Source organism: Mus caroli, unplaced genomic scaffold, assembly GCF_978045245.1.
Source record: "Mus caroli unplaced genomic scaffold, Mus_caroli_1 scaffold_11, whole genome shotgun sequence".
NCBI lineage: Eukaryota > Metazoa > Chordata > Mammalia > Rodentia > Muridae > Mus > Mus caroli.
In genome coordinates, this window is record NW_028227266.1 from 121476759 (window position 1) to 121492945 (window position 16187).

General features: G+C 47.6%; 1 long non-coding RNA gene across 2 annotated transcripts in view; it reads left to right on the forward strand.

Annotated features, from left to right (window-relative positions):
• Positions 1 to 16187, forward strand: part of LOC115031948 (uncharacterized) — a 94360-nt gene that overhangs the window by 12790 nt on the left and 65383 nt on the right. Inside the window, exon 3 of one of the 2 annotated variants that reach the window (XR_015044512.1) lies at positions 5783 to 7089. The exons of the other annotated variant lie outside the window; for it this stretch is intronic. This is a non-coding gene — a long non-coding RNA (uncharacterized LOC115031948). Of the gene's footprint in view, positions 1 to 5782; positions 7090 to 16187 lie in introns of those variants that run through there. 2 annotated transcript variants of the gene reach the window in all.

Sequence of the window (16187 nt, forward strand, 5' to 3'; positions counted from 1 at the left end):
TTCTCTCTCTCTGGTTACCTCCTGCTGCCGCCCTTCTAGAGTCAGGGGTAAGTTGGACTGGGGCCTGCCACCTTCCTGTAACCCTTCTAGGCCATGTCCCTTATTAGCCCCACTGGCCTAATGCTGAAGAGGAGGCAGACAGCTCCGGGAGGCCCCCACACATACGCCTCCTCACCAGCAAGGCCTGGGCCTTCAGGGAAAACGCTCCTCTACTCTCTGCTGTCAGGCTCGGGACTGACAATTAAGCCACTGAAAAAAGAACAATTCACAACGGGCCTACACAGAGAAGTCTTTTCATGCCACAAATGGCCAAATCGTCCCCGTTGGCACCATTTATGTCTTGTGTATAGGAGGGACTGTACTTGAAAATGGTCAAGGAGCCTTGCTCAGAAAAGGGTGTTTGGTGGTTCTATGGAAAGCATCCTGAGAGAGCTTATTGTTTCCAGCTGTGAGGTGGCCCTGGACCAAGAGCTCTGAGTTTGCTCAGTGGGGCGTGGGGGTTTTCTGACACAGTGATGGTCCCTCTGGCTGGCAGGGCCTTGGTCATTGAGACTATAATGTGAGGAGGCTGCTTCATGGCTGCAATCAGGTCACAGGCCCTACCCAGCTCCAAAACCATCCAAGATAGGACACAGTGGCCTGTATGTGTACAGGACCATGGAACTCAAGGCCTAGAGCACACTGAGCCTCTGGCTTGGACTCAGTGGTGGCTTGATGTTACAGTGCCAAGAGCTTGCATGGGAAGGACAATGGCTTGCTGGCCTGAGTGTTCTATCCAGTCACAAAGATGCTCACAGATACCCTTGGGAACTTCCAACCCAGGCATGTTGGTCGGAAGGTGTCTTCAGAGGGACCTGGTGTAATTTTAAGGATTCAGAGCCACTGGGGAGCCCACCTTGGCTCATCTGCTCCCCACTTGGCTGGATACACCAAGTCAAGTCTCTTCTGCAGTTCCTGCCATGCCCTAATAGACTGGTGCGTTTGGAATATGGGGCCCTATACAGGTCAGGGTCACACCTAGCTACTGAGCCAAGGTCAGGGACAGCCTCTGAATTGGGACTGTCTAGGGGTTTGCTCTGTGTCCACTGGCCATCTGGCCTCCTGGTCCTTGAGCAGCAGCATCCAAGATGTAAGGGAACCAGTGCCCCCACGCCCCCATTATGACCACTGTGTTAAGTTTGGAGCATTGTCTGGGCTGGGTGTCTGGATGGCTGTTTCTGTTTTATCTCTATAACCACCCATGCATTTTGCCCAGAGTGGGCAGGCCAGTGGCACAAGGTGGTATGACTCTTGTCATCCTACGGAGGCCTGAACTCCACACAGTCTCAGCCCAGGCTTCCACACCACCCACTCCAGGTGCTTCTGAGTCATGATCTGTGAAGAAGAAAAGGAAGGATGGAGCCAGAGGCTTCATGTGTTCCAAGCCCTCATTTCCCACAGCTGCCTCCTCCCAGCTGGGCTAGCAGGCCCCTGCAACCATCCACGCACTTCCCAGGCCCCACTCGATTCCGTCTGACATATAAGTGACTCATTTCCTCAACTTTTCCTTTTTCTTTACTTATTAAGACAATGAACAGCCTGCACAGGGATTTATATCTGCCTCAGTTAGATGTTCCAGAAGCTATCAAAGTGGTTTTTATTGTTATTGTTGTTGTTTTTGTTTTTTGTCTGTTTGTTTTGTTTTTATTTTTATATTAGACCGTTTATTAGCAAAATCTGTAGCCATGTGCCTCATCCTTGGAGATGGGCTTGGATGGGGTCAGCTCCCAGGCACTGTGTCATAGGACAGCCTTAGCCAGAAGAGGGCAGAAAGAAAGGTGTCTGTTAATTTTCTTGTTACTGTGACCAAATCTTCTAAAGAAGCAACCTAAGGGTGGAAGGGTTAATTTTGGCTCATGGTTTGGAGTCCATCACGATGGGGAAGGCTCAGCTGCCGAAGCACGGGGCAGCTGCTCACAGTGTATCCGCAGACAACCAGAGACGGATGCTGGGCTCGGCTCACTTTCTCCTTCTCCTGTGGTCTGGGGGCCACAGCCTGTGGAATGACCCTGTCCACATTTATGGTGGGTCTTCCCACCTCAATTAACCTAGCCTAGATAATTACTCACAGACATGTCCAGAGGCCTTTAGTGATTCTAGGTCCAGTCAAGTTGACAATCAATGTTAGCCATCGAGATTGAAGAGCAGGCTAATGCTTTGGGGTACACAGTGTGTATCATCCCTGGTACCTCATGGCCATGTCAGCAAAATGAGAACACAAGGCATACAGGCACAAGCTTTGGGCTGGTGGGGGGGGCACTGACTATAAGCCTCCATGCAGGGATTAGCGACTGAGTGTATTCCTGAGTGCAACAGAACACATGCCTGTATTCAGACATCTGGGGACACATCCTGGATACACCTCCTCACTGCTGTGCATGTTTGGGCAAATAATTGAACCTCTCAAAGAATCAGATGTTGACTCTGTAAAAGAGTTTTGTTGCCACCCTGAGAAGCAGGTCTATTTTCTAGGAAGGGCTGTTCAGAACAAACCCAAGTCACAGTGACAATCCATGCAGACAGAGGCAGTAAGCTGTTGTAGCCTTCCAAAACCAGAAGCAGTCCCTGCCAGCCACATCTCAGGATTCTGGGAGAATATGTGTTTCAGGGTTTATTTAATCCACTTAAGCCATGCTGAGTTCCACAGAGAGTCTGCTCTATCTTCTGCTTGTTTTTTGTTTTTTTTTTTTTTTTCCTCAATTGCTTCTTAATAAATGAGGCTAAGGCAGGCGTTGGCCCAGCTCTGGAACCAGGCCTGGGGCTCCCAGAATCACTGTCCTGAAGTGTTTGCACGCTCTGTGTTTTCTCCCTCCGACTACCTGTACCAAGTGTGGGTGGGGTCAGAGCTACACCTGCTGCTATAAGTGCTATATATCTTCCTTTTGATAGATACCTGTCCCTTTCCAGAAAGTTCCTCTTAGACTCAGGTTCTGCCACACCCAGTGGTCCTTCCTGTGCTGCAGTTGGGCTGGCTCTGGTCTGTCACAGACTCCATCCCATATCTAAAGTCCAGAAAAAAGACATCCGGTGGCACCAGGGCTACCGTATTAACAAGGAGTGTTGTATAGGAACTCACCCAGCCCTCTTGGCCCAGCTGCTCCATGGTGGGGCATTCTCAGCCTTGTGTTGGTAGGCAGGATGTGAGTATGGTTCAGAGGACTAGAAGTCCCTCCTATGGTTGCCAGGCACCAAGAACACAGACAGCCAACTGTGTAAGCCCCGGCCTGCTGTCATCCTGGCATCTTCATCGCCTTCACACCCACACACTCCATCCAGAGCCGCCATTAGCCAGAGCCCTTCCTCTCTCTCTCTGGAGCCCAAGCTTCCCAGGCCCACACAGGTCAGGGCCTCTCTTACCCCTTTCCCCAGCCACTTATCATCCAGGGGCATCTTGTCTGCAAGAATGCATGTTGATCGCTGGGCGTGGTGGCGCACGCCTTTAATCCCAGCACTCGGGAGGCAGAGGCAGGCGGATTTCTGAGTTCGAGGCCAGCCTAGTCTACAAAGTGAGTTCCAGGACAGCCAGGGCTATACAGAGAAACCCTGTCTCGAAAAACCAAAAAAAAAAAAAAAAAAAAGAATGCATGTTGTTTCCTTCCTCACCTCCTCTACGGGGCAACTTCAACACACCTTAGAGTTTTAGTTTTGTGCTTTGGAACTGTTTGCTTCTTCCGGACTCCACTAGCTGCAATGTTTACCAAGGCTGGACTGGGACTGTTATTCTCTGTACCTATCTTCTCCCTAAGCAGTCCTGACCGTCCATAGCTCTGAAGTGGAGAGATGAACCCAAGAAGGCATACAAATTAAGAAATATCTGGGGACCATGTGCTCAGGTGAGAGGACCTATCAGAAGTAACTGGATGGGTACAAGTGATTAAAGGAATCCCCCAAGCCCACCCAGCAGCTTCTGCCTTTGAAACTACCAGGACCCACTCAGGCCGGGCAGCTCAAGTGCTTCTGGGAACATGAAGAAACAAGGCATTTCCTCTCCCCTAAAGGGTATTGAACTCAGACTATGTTAGGGATGTCACAACAGCCTAACATGGCTCCTGACACAGTCTCAGTTCACTTATATCCAATCTTTGTGGAGTTGGTTGTCTTCATTCACTTCTCACCCAAAGAGGAAGTGTGGGCTCAGAGAAGTGGGTACTGCCTCCTCCTCTCCCCTTCTCTCCTCTCCTCTCCTCCCCATGAACCTGCACTGAGCAGTCCTCCACAGAAGTGAGTGCTCCAATCTCTGCTTCACCATGATCCACATCCTTTTCCAGGTTGTCAGCAAGACGGGGCTCTAACATAGACCATGAAAGTCCAGAGATAGGGGTGGTTTGTAAGGCAGAGTGGAGTTTCTACCCACAAAATGTTGGCACTATCTGGATTTGTCCAGCAGAGGGTTGCCATGTATAAATGAGTATCAACCAAGCAGGCTGGAGGTCTCACCCTGGGACTGAATGTTGTCAATACCTGAGTGGACTTGGGGGAAATGGATGGCAACATAGACGGGAAGAAAAGCAGGCTCCAGTCCCCCTTCTAGGTGTGGTACCGTTTGCATCCATATCAGCATCTGGGGGCTGTGGGGGGGGGGGGAGTTTGGTGACACACAGCAAGGAGAGTGGCATTCATGCAGGCAGAGCTATAGCAGCCAGGATCATAAAATGGTGGTGGGAACCGAGACAGTTAAAGGAAATAGACCCAAGAACAGAACTTAGACTGTAGCTGCTGGAATGCAAGTGGCACCAGGCATGACAGCCAGGGCCCATAGTCCTAGGTGTGGCGGAAGAGCTTGGATCAGGAGTTCAAGGATAACCTCTGTTATATAGAGAATTTGAAGTTAGCCTGAGCTCCATGAAGTCTTGTCTGAAAAATAATTGGAAAAAAAAAGAATTCACAGGGCTATTGAAGGTGAGAATGTGTGCCTTGCTATGTGTTGTTGGGATTTCAGACATGCCACTGACTGGCCCTGTGGCCTGGGAGGGTTCCTTAACCCCTCAGCGGTGGCCAGAACAGACTCTTCCCAGGATGCTATACAAAGTGCTTTCCCCCTTCACAGAGGGAGTGGCCCCCTGGGAGGAGCACTGCCCAAGCATCCTTGCCAGTATCTCCATCCTGGGTAGCTCTCAGAAATTCCCAGACTATGCTGGCAAGGCTCTGTGAGGTTCATGGGAGAGTGCATGGTCGTGGTCAATGTTTCCCCAGCCCACCCTGTCTCTTCTCTCTTCTTCCATTTTGCTGTCTCTCACCTGCTTGTTCTCTGCCAGGCTCTCAAGGCCATGGTGTTCTTCATTTGCCTCCTGAGGCTGACCTGAGGACAGATGATTAGGAAAGCAACCCCTTATTAGTCCTCATTATAGCTTCTCCAGATCCTTCAGACTAGGGCCTCTTGCAGCCAGCAGCAGTTGAATTTCTACTCTAGGAGGTATAGTAGCTGGAGAAACTGAGGCTGGGAGATTGCCTAAACCCAGCCTAGGCAACATAATAAGACCATGTCTCAAAAAGAAAATGGATAGATAGGAAGGAAGAGATTGCATCACGTTGGCCTTTCACCTGAAACCCCACAATTCTAGGAACATGGGACAGGAAGCCTTTCCCTTTTCATTGAGTCTGGCGCCACACTGTCAGGTCTCCATTCTTGCTCCTGAGAAGGCTTAGCTGTAGAGAGTACTGTGTGGACCAGGTGAATCCGAGCTGCATGTCAAGGAGGGGTCTACACCACCAAGCTCATTTTAATCTACTCTTGGTTTGACAGGGTAATTCTGCCTCCCGTGGATAGCGCCAGAACTGAAATGGCCAACATGGCGTGGCCTGGGTTGAAAGACCTGCCAAGGCTCCAGGTTTCCTGTGGAGTAACATCCTGGTGTGAACTGGGGTGTTCCAAGCCTCTAGCACCCTGAAATCAGCGGACACAATCCTGGGGCATCACCTTTGTGTCATTTCGCCTCTTGCAAAGCAGCTCCGTGACTCCCAATGCTTGCTGAAGTGAAGTGGTGCAAATGTCAATCTGTATAAATATGGCCACATTGGGGCCTGCTTTGTTTTCCTTTCCAGCACTGATACTTTAATGTGGGATGGTGTCCATTTTTATAATTATGTTGCTGCATCCTTAGGAGATACTCAGACAGCACCCTCAGGCAGATGGTGCTACTGCCATGACAGCGTGGCAGCTCATGCCAAGCCTAGGCAATAGCATCTCAGGAAAGGAAGGACAAGGAGGCCAAGGGACTGAGCAGACAGACAAGACCCAGGGAACCATCTCTATCCCAGGACACCCCCAGTTAGCAGCCTCAAACCCTGAGCTGGTTGGGCTTGCTACCTGGAGTTCCTCCACCAAGTTAGTCCATAAGTAGATCCACGGGCTCTTTCGTCACGGACCCTTTCTCTGTGTGCTAGGACTGTGGCACAGGCTCCAGGGACTGTGCATCCTGCACTATTTTGTGGGAAATAAAACTTACAAGCCCAGCCTAGAGCCTATGAGCAAGCCACATGACAGGAAATGGATCTTGGCTTGCACTAAGGGACACAGAACTGGAGTCCGAGTCTGTGCAAAGGCAAGTATAATTGATACAAAAAGAATGAAATGTTTGAGCAGCTGCAAGTTCCCAGAGCAATGCAAACCGTCCTCAGTGCCACAAGGTTTCCACTGTAATTACCACAATAAACAGTTTCCTATAGAGGATAAAAATTCTAAGTCTGAGCAAGGTTATCTGTCTTCAGTACTGTCTTACCTTAAAAACAAGTAATTTTTCTACACTTAAATTACTTAAATCACCAATTAAAAAGTTTATAATTGATATTTGTTCTCCCAATGAATTTAACCTCATGCAGAGTGCTCCAATTTCCCCTATAAAATGGTTTGTTACATGAGATATCGTGCGGGCTTATTTTTGTTCTCCTTCTAAGATGAGCTTTTATCTTTAATGGGGTCACAGACAACTGGGCGGTGGCTTTAATGATTAAAATAGTAGAGATGATACCATAGCCCCACCTAGTTAAATGTATACCCTTTTCAAAATTCTGTTGATTCTTTGTATTAACACTGTATTTTGTGAAAAATTTGATACAGCTTCTCTGGTGTCTGACAAGCGGCTGAGTAGGGACGGCAACCCTGGTGCCATAAGACTGAGGCCAGTGTTTCATAAAAGAAATTAAGTACACATCTCAGCAGTGCCGAAAGATGTTCAGTTAGATGTTAGACACAGGAGTTCCATGGCCAACCTTGAATTAGAATGCCAATTGTCAAACAAGTTTTTTTTTAAAGTGTGTGTGTGTGTGAGAGAGAGAGAGAGAGAGAGAGAGAGAGATGTTTAATTAGCAGTCTAATTATCTACCACAGGCTTAGAATCACGGTCCTTCCTGGGGAGTGGGAAATGCTTAGATGTTCTATAAGAAGTACCTGTATATACAGAGACTGCTGATTGATTTTAATGTTAAAATACATATAACCTAATCAGAAATACCAAGTGTGGAGTGTGTGTGTGTGTGTGTGTGTGTCCCTTGTCATTGCACAGTGGTGACTTTTGTGCCTCATGGGGTACATTCCTCACATCCCTGCAGGCTGCCATGCCTGCCTTGTTCCTTATGAAGAAGACAGGAACCCAAGGCCTACCTCAGACCTGAGAAATTAAAATCTGCCTATGCGGGACAATCGTTTTTCAGTCCTAGAGGAAAGCAGAAACCATCTAGAGGAAATGCTGCTTCTCCTGAAGCGCTCCAAAGTAGATGGATATAAATGATATTGATTGATTTCCATTGATTTCTTTTTCCTAGGGTTTTTTATTCTGTGGAGTCGGAGGAGTATGTGAGCTGACAGTGCTGGTGACTTTCTATTTTTATAAGAACTCAAGCAAATTCTAACATAAATGTTTCCTGAACATTTCAGTTTTTTCAGGAAACCTGCGTGAGAGAGCAGCACCCATCCATGGGAACAATGAGGCATTCTGCCTTGTCTGCCTATAGGAGCTGTGAGCTGTGCTCTAGCTAAGAAATGCCAGCAACCTCAGCACCATCTTTCTGCATTTCACAACAGCGACTTTTGTTCTAGGGGCCCGGGCTCTATATGTTCTCTGTACCTCAGCTCTTCTCTTCCCAGTTTTTCTCAAATGGATATATGCTTGCCAGAGGATGAATGAGAAAAATGGTGTGGTCTTGGGTATTTATTTCATGACACTGCCCACAGGGGCTCGCTGGCCTGCAGGCGAGATGCCAGCTACCAGCCCGTGGTTCTTCTGTGAAAAGAGCCTTTCAGCTCCTTCACCTCCTGGAGAGAGCTGATTTTCCAGCAGTCGAGCTTGATCGGGGTAAATAATTAGAGAGCTTGAGAGGGGAGAGACATCACCCTAGTGCTGTGTGTGATGCTGCTAATGTAGCCAGCCCCTGTGACTCCAGGCTGACACAGTCTCACAGCTTTCTCTACAGCTGGGAGGGGGAGAGATGGGAGGGGGAAGGCGGGAAGGGGGAGGGGAGAAGCAACAATGAAGCTTTGCATTGCCTTGGAAAACCAAAAGAAATAGCTCCTTATCTGGTGCGGGGTGAACCTCCTCAACCTGCTCTTTTCTTCTGGAATCTGCGTGCACGGGGCCGTTACCTTGGCATACAGACTTACTGGGCTGTTGGAATGTGCCGGACTCTGGGTGGTGTAGGCCGACCCTGAAGGGGCTAATAGCTTGCTGCCGAGCTTTTACAGGTATTCACTGACAGCCACTTTTTAAGTACATTCACCATTTATATGTGTATCTTTACAAATAACTGCTATTCTGAAACTTGATGGGTTTTATCCTGTCCTGCGTGGTATTTGTGAAAACTTTCTAAGGCAGTGTTTCTCAACCTCCCTTAACGCTATGACATTAGGAGCGAATATAGTTCCTCATGTTGTCGTGACCCACAACCATACGATTATCTTTGTTACTACGTCATAACTGTAATTTTGCTACTGTTGTGTTCTATCTGTGTTTTCTGGTGGTCTTTAGGTGATCCCTGTGAAAGGGTCATTTGACCCCCATGGGCTCCATGGTGAGAAACTCTGCTCTAAGGCTTAGTGAAGGTCTCGGGTTTCCTCTGAATACTTTTACTGAAGCAGGCAAAACTGACTGCTGAGAAATAATAATTGGACAAGTGGTGTCTTGCTACTTATAAGAAAGATACAGTTACTCACGAATAATATGAAAAGAATATGACTTAAATAATTAAAATTCATAGCTACCACATGGTTGTATAATTACAAAGGCTCCTTAATAAACAGGAGCAGAGCTGGAAAACATATAAAGGAGAGATCACAGCTTTGGGGGCTTCTCCTAAGCTAAATGAAACCCCCCTGATCAGTATCAAGACACGAGCAGCCAACTGGCTCCCTACCCAGGCTAGACTCTGATTTACTCACTGTAAGTCCAAGAATTAGTGGACCTCGTTACAAGAGTCTTCCATGAAGCTGATGAATAAAGGCTGCTTCAGTCATCAGCTCAGCGAGCCCTGCTGCGTCCTGGGTTTGTAACAAGCCAGGATAGTTAGTCTAGGTCCATCTAGAGAGTAAATCACCCACTGTGATGAGCTTAGCTTCGTCACACTAAAATGTTTTTCTTGTTAAAGTGTATTCAGATCACATCTCCTCTATCAAGATTCTTTTCCTCCCTTCTTTCTTTCTTTTTTCTTCCTTTCTTCCTTCTTTCCCTGTATGTGTGTGTGTCCATCCACTAATTTATTAAAAAGTCAGTTTGTCTTGGAACTAAAAACAGCAATAGTTGGGTGGTGTTAACCACCTACTTAACCAGCTTAGAAACATCCTCCCCCTCCCCTTCCTCCTTTTCTCTACCATCCATCACTCCTTCCCTTCTTTCTCCCCTTCCTTCCTCTCTTCCCTCCCACCTACCTTCCTCTTTCTTCCACCCTCCCTCCTTCCCTTCCTCTTTCTCTCCCTCCTTCTTCCCTTCCCAAACCCTAGGTCTTTTGAAGGCTGCCCTGAGGCTGAGGAGGTGTCAGAGAACTGGTCACCAGAAAAACAGGTCCTGGCAGGAAGGTATGCACACTGGGCATGAAATGTGGGGAGAGACCTGGATGTCTTAGGTAGGGCATAGGGCAGTCTCTGGAGAACCCGGGAACGCCTGTCTCACTGTAGTGGCACATGTCAAGACTGTGTCCTGGTGTCATCAGAGAAACCTCTAAGGGAAGCAGTATGCGGGAACCCTTGCTCCCTGTGCACTGGCTGGTCGGGCCCTAGCGGACAGCGTCTTTGTCTGCCTGCGCCCTGCGCTGTGCTTCCCATTGATTTTTAGCAACGCAGAGTTGCGCCCCCCCCCACTCCGCCCCCGCCCCGCGTTTGCGTGAGGCGAGCCTGCTGCAGCTGCGGGGTTCCTCTAACTTCGAATTTCCTTATTACACACACACAAAAAGAGGTTCCTCCGGCATCCGATGGAGCCATTCCATCTGCTAATGACGCTGACCGCTGACCGGGTAAGTAGGATCCGTGCTCCAGTGGCCAGCCTTGGGGCTGTGCATCAGGTGTCAGGCTTGCAGGGGACCCAGCAGGTGCAGGTGCTCCTCCACTTTGCGAGGCGAGCTCGCCCCTCCCCCGACCTCTGGGGGCCTTTCTTCCTGGGGTAAGCTATGAGTTCCTGCGCCCCAGGCATCTCAGATATTTTCCCCGAGCTACTGTGGTGCCCAGTCTTAGGCTGTGTTGGGACGTGGTAACCCTGCCCACCCATCTCACCGGGAGTCTGATGCCCAGCTTGACACTGCAGGCTGAGTTACTGACTTATGAACATAATATATTTTATTTTAGACATTAGGCATAAATCTCCCCTGGGCTTTGCAGTCATGTTCATGACTAGAAAAGAGAGACAAAGGTGCACCCAGCCTTCCATGACTAGCCTGGTGGCCAGACTTATGTTGCTCTGTGAAGAGCTAATTAACAAGTATGCGTGTATATACTTATGTATGTATATATTTGTTGTATATTTTATGTAGTGTAATATATATAATTAATAGTGTAATATATGTCTATATAGACATACACACACAAATCTGGGGTTTCTTGGATTCCTGTATATTTAAAATGCATACAGCTCAGCTATCCCCTCCCCACAACATTTGACAGGTAACAGCTGCTGGTCTGTAATGTAGAGATTGGACATGGTGCTGTTTGGTTTTTGTTTGGGGATGACTCTAGGATTGTGGTGGATAATTTAATAAGGTAATGTGAAAATAAACGTTGGGTTTCATTGCAAACAGTGCTCCCTACAGCGATGGTGAGATGGGAAGTGGGTTGTTTGCTTCCTTTATTCTAGCTTGAACTTGGTTTTCATCTTGCTACATTCCCAGCCTTCTGCTCCTCTATCCAGAACTAGATCTTTATAAGAAAAGCAATCTCAACCTTGCTCATTATTTCCAAGATCTCTGCTACTCCTGTAGACTTGGCCTGGATGGTGCTACTCATTTGGTGGCATCTCTACAAGAAATCACAGCCTGGGTCAATATGCACATATGTCATGCCCTACCCTAGCCAAATCATCTAAATTGCTTTAAGAGATTTTTTTTTTAGGCCAGTGAACACTAGGCAGAAATATCTTTACAGATTCTGATAAACCTATTCTTAGTTTCAGTGCTATAAAAGCTTGCTCAAAGCAGTCAGTTCTAATCAATCTTTCTAACTAAATATATTTATGTTGTTAACTGTCAAAGCATTGAACATGCTCTGTATGGAGTAGCCCATCTAATAAAATAGACATTTCACTATGCAAAATATCTCTCTAATTTTAAGCACTCTGAATGCATTTGTCGTACTCAGAGAGGAGGCTCTGTGGAAGACCGAGTTAGGTCCAGCAGCATTCACCCTGGGTTTACATTCTCTGCATTCTACACAACAAGTGCCTATCACTTTTTAAAGTGATCTGCTAACATGTGTTCAGTCTATACTGTATTAAGATAAATGATGGAGTGTGCATATGTCCATATGTGATTTACTCTGTGGGTAGAAATGACAGCCATTCTGGTGGCCATAAGGAAGTGGCTACCTTTATGAGAAGGAGTAAGTGGAAAGACACCCTGGAGCGATAGTTTGTAAGCTGCAGGCATGATGAGGGACCAAAGACTCCTTCGCTGTAGCTCTCCCACAGGCTTCCCTGGTGGCTGTCCTTTTACTGTGGATCACTGAAGCAAAGGCACAAAGGTAGACCATTATCGAGCAATCATATGGTCTTTTCATTGTGCTCATTTAACTACAAGAATTGTCTAAATGCCTGACAGTCAGCAGAAAAGTCACCCTGCACTTAACGCTGTGACGTGGCGTGAGAGGGGGTTAGTTCTCAAGGAGCGTTACCGTAGATCCAGATTGGGGGCGGGGGTAGCTATGTTTATGGGAAAATCTGCACGACAGACTCGGAGCGAGTGTGGGGGTCTTTGTGACTGGTGTGTGGAGAGCTTGTCACCTATGCTTAAACCACGATGTGTGGATGTGTTGCCCATAGAAAGAATGTGTAAAGTTCGCACAGCAATGATTCGGTTATTGTAGTGAGCCATGCAAGCAGCTTTCTGAGATCTTGAGAAGAACCTCAGAGCAGACTGCAGGATGGGGTTTAGGGAAGGGTAGGAGAGAGGGAGTTTAAGATGCGACTGAGATAATAAAAGATACTGTGGCTTAAAATGTGGATTTTTGCAAGAGAACAGACCATAGGACCCCTTAGTGGCACACACTCTCTATGTGGCCTTTGTTTACTGAGGTACAGTTGGCATTCAGTCCCTAGGGAAGATTATGGTCTATAAAATCTTTTACTGATGGCCTGAGTTCTATTGTGTTCTACAAAGTGCATACACCCGAACACGCATCCATTGAACAAAAAACTATATACTATGCCTTCATATAGTTCTCTATAGATTAAAAAAGAAAATCAGTCCAAACCATTTAAAATGAAGGGTTCTTTTTTTACAGCCTCAGAAATATTTGAGGCTAATATCCTAGCCCTGCCTGATGTTAAACCATCGTTTCAAATATTCACTTAAAGTAAAAAGCACTCCCTCATTTTGATGAATAATTAAAAGGGATAGGTTGATATGAAAGGCTGTATGTTGTTCCATTGTGACTGCGCCAGGGATCTGGGGGATCAATTGCACTCTGAAAATCCTGTTGATCTCTCATTTATTAAGGGTGGTGTAGGGAGGGACAGGACCTCTGGAGAATGTTAGAAATAATTTCGTAGATATTTTTCCGGCACATGAGTCTATTTTTGTGTGTGTTTCTAACTTTAGCTAAAAGTAAGATAGGACACTTTTGGGGATGTTAGTGCTTCCCTCTTGTTTAGCAGGGACTGTATGTATATCAGGAATATCAGAGTTCAAGCCCTCAAACCCAAGACCGAAAGCTTGAACATGGTAACACACACCTATAATCTTAGAACTGGGAGTCTAGCTTGCTTGCTGGTCCCAAGCCAAGGAGAGACCTCGTCCCCAAAAACAAGCTAGATAGTGTTTCTGAGTTGACACCCAAGCTTGGCTTCTGGTCTCTCCCCACCTCTCACACACAGCAAGAAAGGGAAGGGGGAGAGATTGAACAAGGTTTGTATATAGTTTTACAGAATTCATCTCTCAAAAACAATGAGATGCCTTAGTGATCTCTTTGCTTTATAGTGTGTGGGTCAGTGACTTATCTATCTACTTGAGATGACTAGTCTTAACAATTCGACCTGTCTTGGGAAAATATAAACCAGCAATCACTTCTTAGAAACCCTAAAGGCTCTAAGCAACTAGATCTTAGTGGCCTCGCAGTGGACATTTGTTAGTTTCTTTGACTCTTTTCCATGTAACCACCGAGTGATCAGTGACCATGGCTTGTGTAGACTCTAATATGGGATGAAGTTCCATGTCATATCTCAGATTTCTGCACCAGTCTCTGGGTAGCAGATGGGCCAAGCATACTTTCCCTTTGTGCTTCAAGGATGACCACAAGGTCAGAGTGCACAGTGAGGTCAAAGAGCACGGCCTCATGGAGACATCTTTGCGTGTTTAGACAGTGGATGATTTTAGAAGTTGAATGTGGTGATGCTTCCTTGGTGTGTCTTAGAAAGCTTGCCAAACGCAGCATCCTAGATGAGGTTCCACAGCCTAAGGAGAAACTTGTGACATATTCTTACACTTATTTAAAGCGTAACCTTCACACCAATGCAGAGCTACCAGTGACAGCTAAGTGATGTGCTGCAAGGAGGAAGAGAACCGTGTGCAGATCTGGTTTGAGTACTGATTTAAACTTGGGAAATGACCAGGGTGAATCTCATTGAACCTCCAGGTCCTTAAGACAGGGACTAACCATGTCCCTGTAAGTGGATGCTCACCCCGTCACAGGGGATCTGTGTCACCGTGGTATGGGGGGTGGGGGTGGGGTGGAGTGGGGCTGAGTGTTCCAAGAGCAGGGGAGTCTGACAAACAGTGGAAGGGAAGCTGACAGACAAGCTTCCATGAGCTGGTGGGTGGCGGGGTGTGACAAGGGCTTCCCACAGCACCTCCATCACAAGCTCTTTCAAGTTCAGCTTCTCCCTGAAACCACTGCCCCTCTTCTCAGTGATAGTCCCCAGAGCAGGCTTCGGGCTGAGCTGCATCTACCCTTGTCCAACCTATAACAGCAACACATCCGGCTTCTTGTTTCTAATCTTGCCCCATTTCTTCACAAAGCAGCCAGATCATAGAATCCCTCTCCCTCAAGATGTTCTGCTGGCTTCTCCATTCAATTAGAGAGTAAAATCCAGGCTCTCATCTGATGCCTTCTGAGAACTGGCCCTGCCTCCCACAGTTCTCCTGGCATCTCCTTCTTCCTCCTAAGTGGTCTCTAGATCTCACCAACCATTTTCTGCCTCTGGGCATTAGCCCATGTATTCCATGGCTGGCTCTTTTGTATAATTCAGGCCTCAACTCAAATGTCACCTCCTCAGAGAGGCCCATCCTTATATCTCAAGGGACTTTTCTGCTTGGCCCATCACCCCATTTTATCTTTTTCATGTACTGAGGTAAAGTCCCACTTTCATTTGTCTATTTCCCAATTGTCATTCCTTCACAGCAATGGAGAGAGATGCCCATGTTCTGTGCTGCTCCCCACCCCCACCCCCACCCCCACCACCAATGCAGAACCAGGCAGGTGGTTAGTATTTGCTAACGGAATGCACGGGCACTTGGTGCTCGATCTGAGTCCTTGCAGCCTGCAGCCTTGGAGAGCCTAGCAGTGACTTCTGGCAGCTTCCTGCAGGTGCTTGAATGGATGCTCTGCTTCCCACTTCTAGCCCTAAGCTACCCATGCACTTCAGTCAGACTGCTTCAACAGGGAGCAGAGGGCACTGGGGATGTCTTCTCTCTCTCTCTCTCTCTCCTCAGCTCTCTTCCGTCTGCTTAGACTCCCTAGGTGGTCCTGTCATTCACAGCACATAGATCCTATGTTTTCTTGACCTATTTTCCTGTCCCCACTCTAGCTGAATTGTTAGCAGGAGAGCCCTGGTTCCAGACAGTGTTTTTGGGCAGAACTCTGGCTAATGAATGAGACAAAGTCACGGAGGCAAAGAAGGTATGCCAGGTGACCCGGTATTTTTCCAAAAAAGACTCTCTATTCAATTAAGTTGCTCTGCTCCACGGTCAGTCTGCTAACGTGTGATGGTTCACATGTAAGAGAACTGGAGCACAGGGACTAACTAACCTAACCTAGCTGTGGTAGGTTGCACAGCAGCGCCCAGCTAGCCAAGTGAAGTGCTGGTGAACCACACCCAGGGCTGGATCCCTTCAGCCTCCCTGTGGTCTCACTCTGCTTCTTCACCAATGTGTGTCCTTCCTTTCTGGTCCCACTGACTCTGCACCTCTTCTCTGCCAAAAGCAAGTCTCTTAAAGTGGCATAGGAGGCCAGGACCTGTCACTAGCCATTCTCTTTTTTTTCCCCCCAATGAACTCCAAATGTACAGGGATGGATTCAGAGGTCATACCCACTGGCTCCAACACTCTCACCAGCTGGACAGCTCTGTGACCGTGAACACCCAGCACACAAGGGTCCCTATCGCAGTGAGGGCTTGGATTGGGGGGTGATGGGGTATTGGTGACCTGCACCATTGCCTCCCCTGACATCTTAGATTGTACAGGCCACACTGGGACTGAGTGGGGGTGAGGCAGGCTGGCTGTCTTCTATTCTTTCTGCCTTTAAG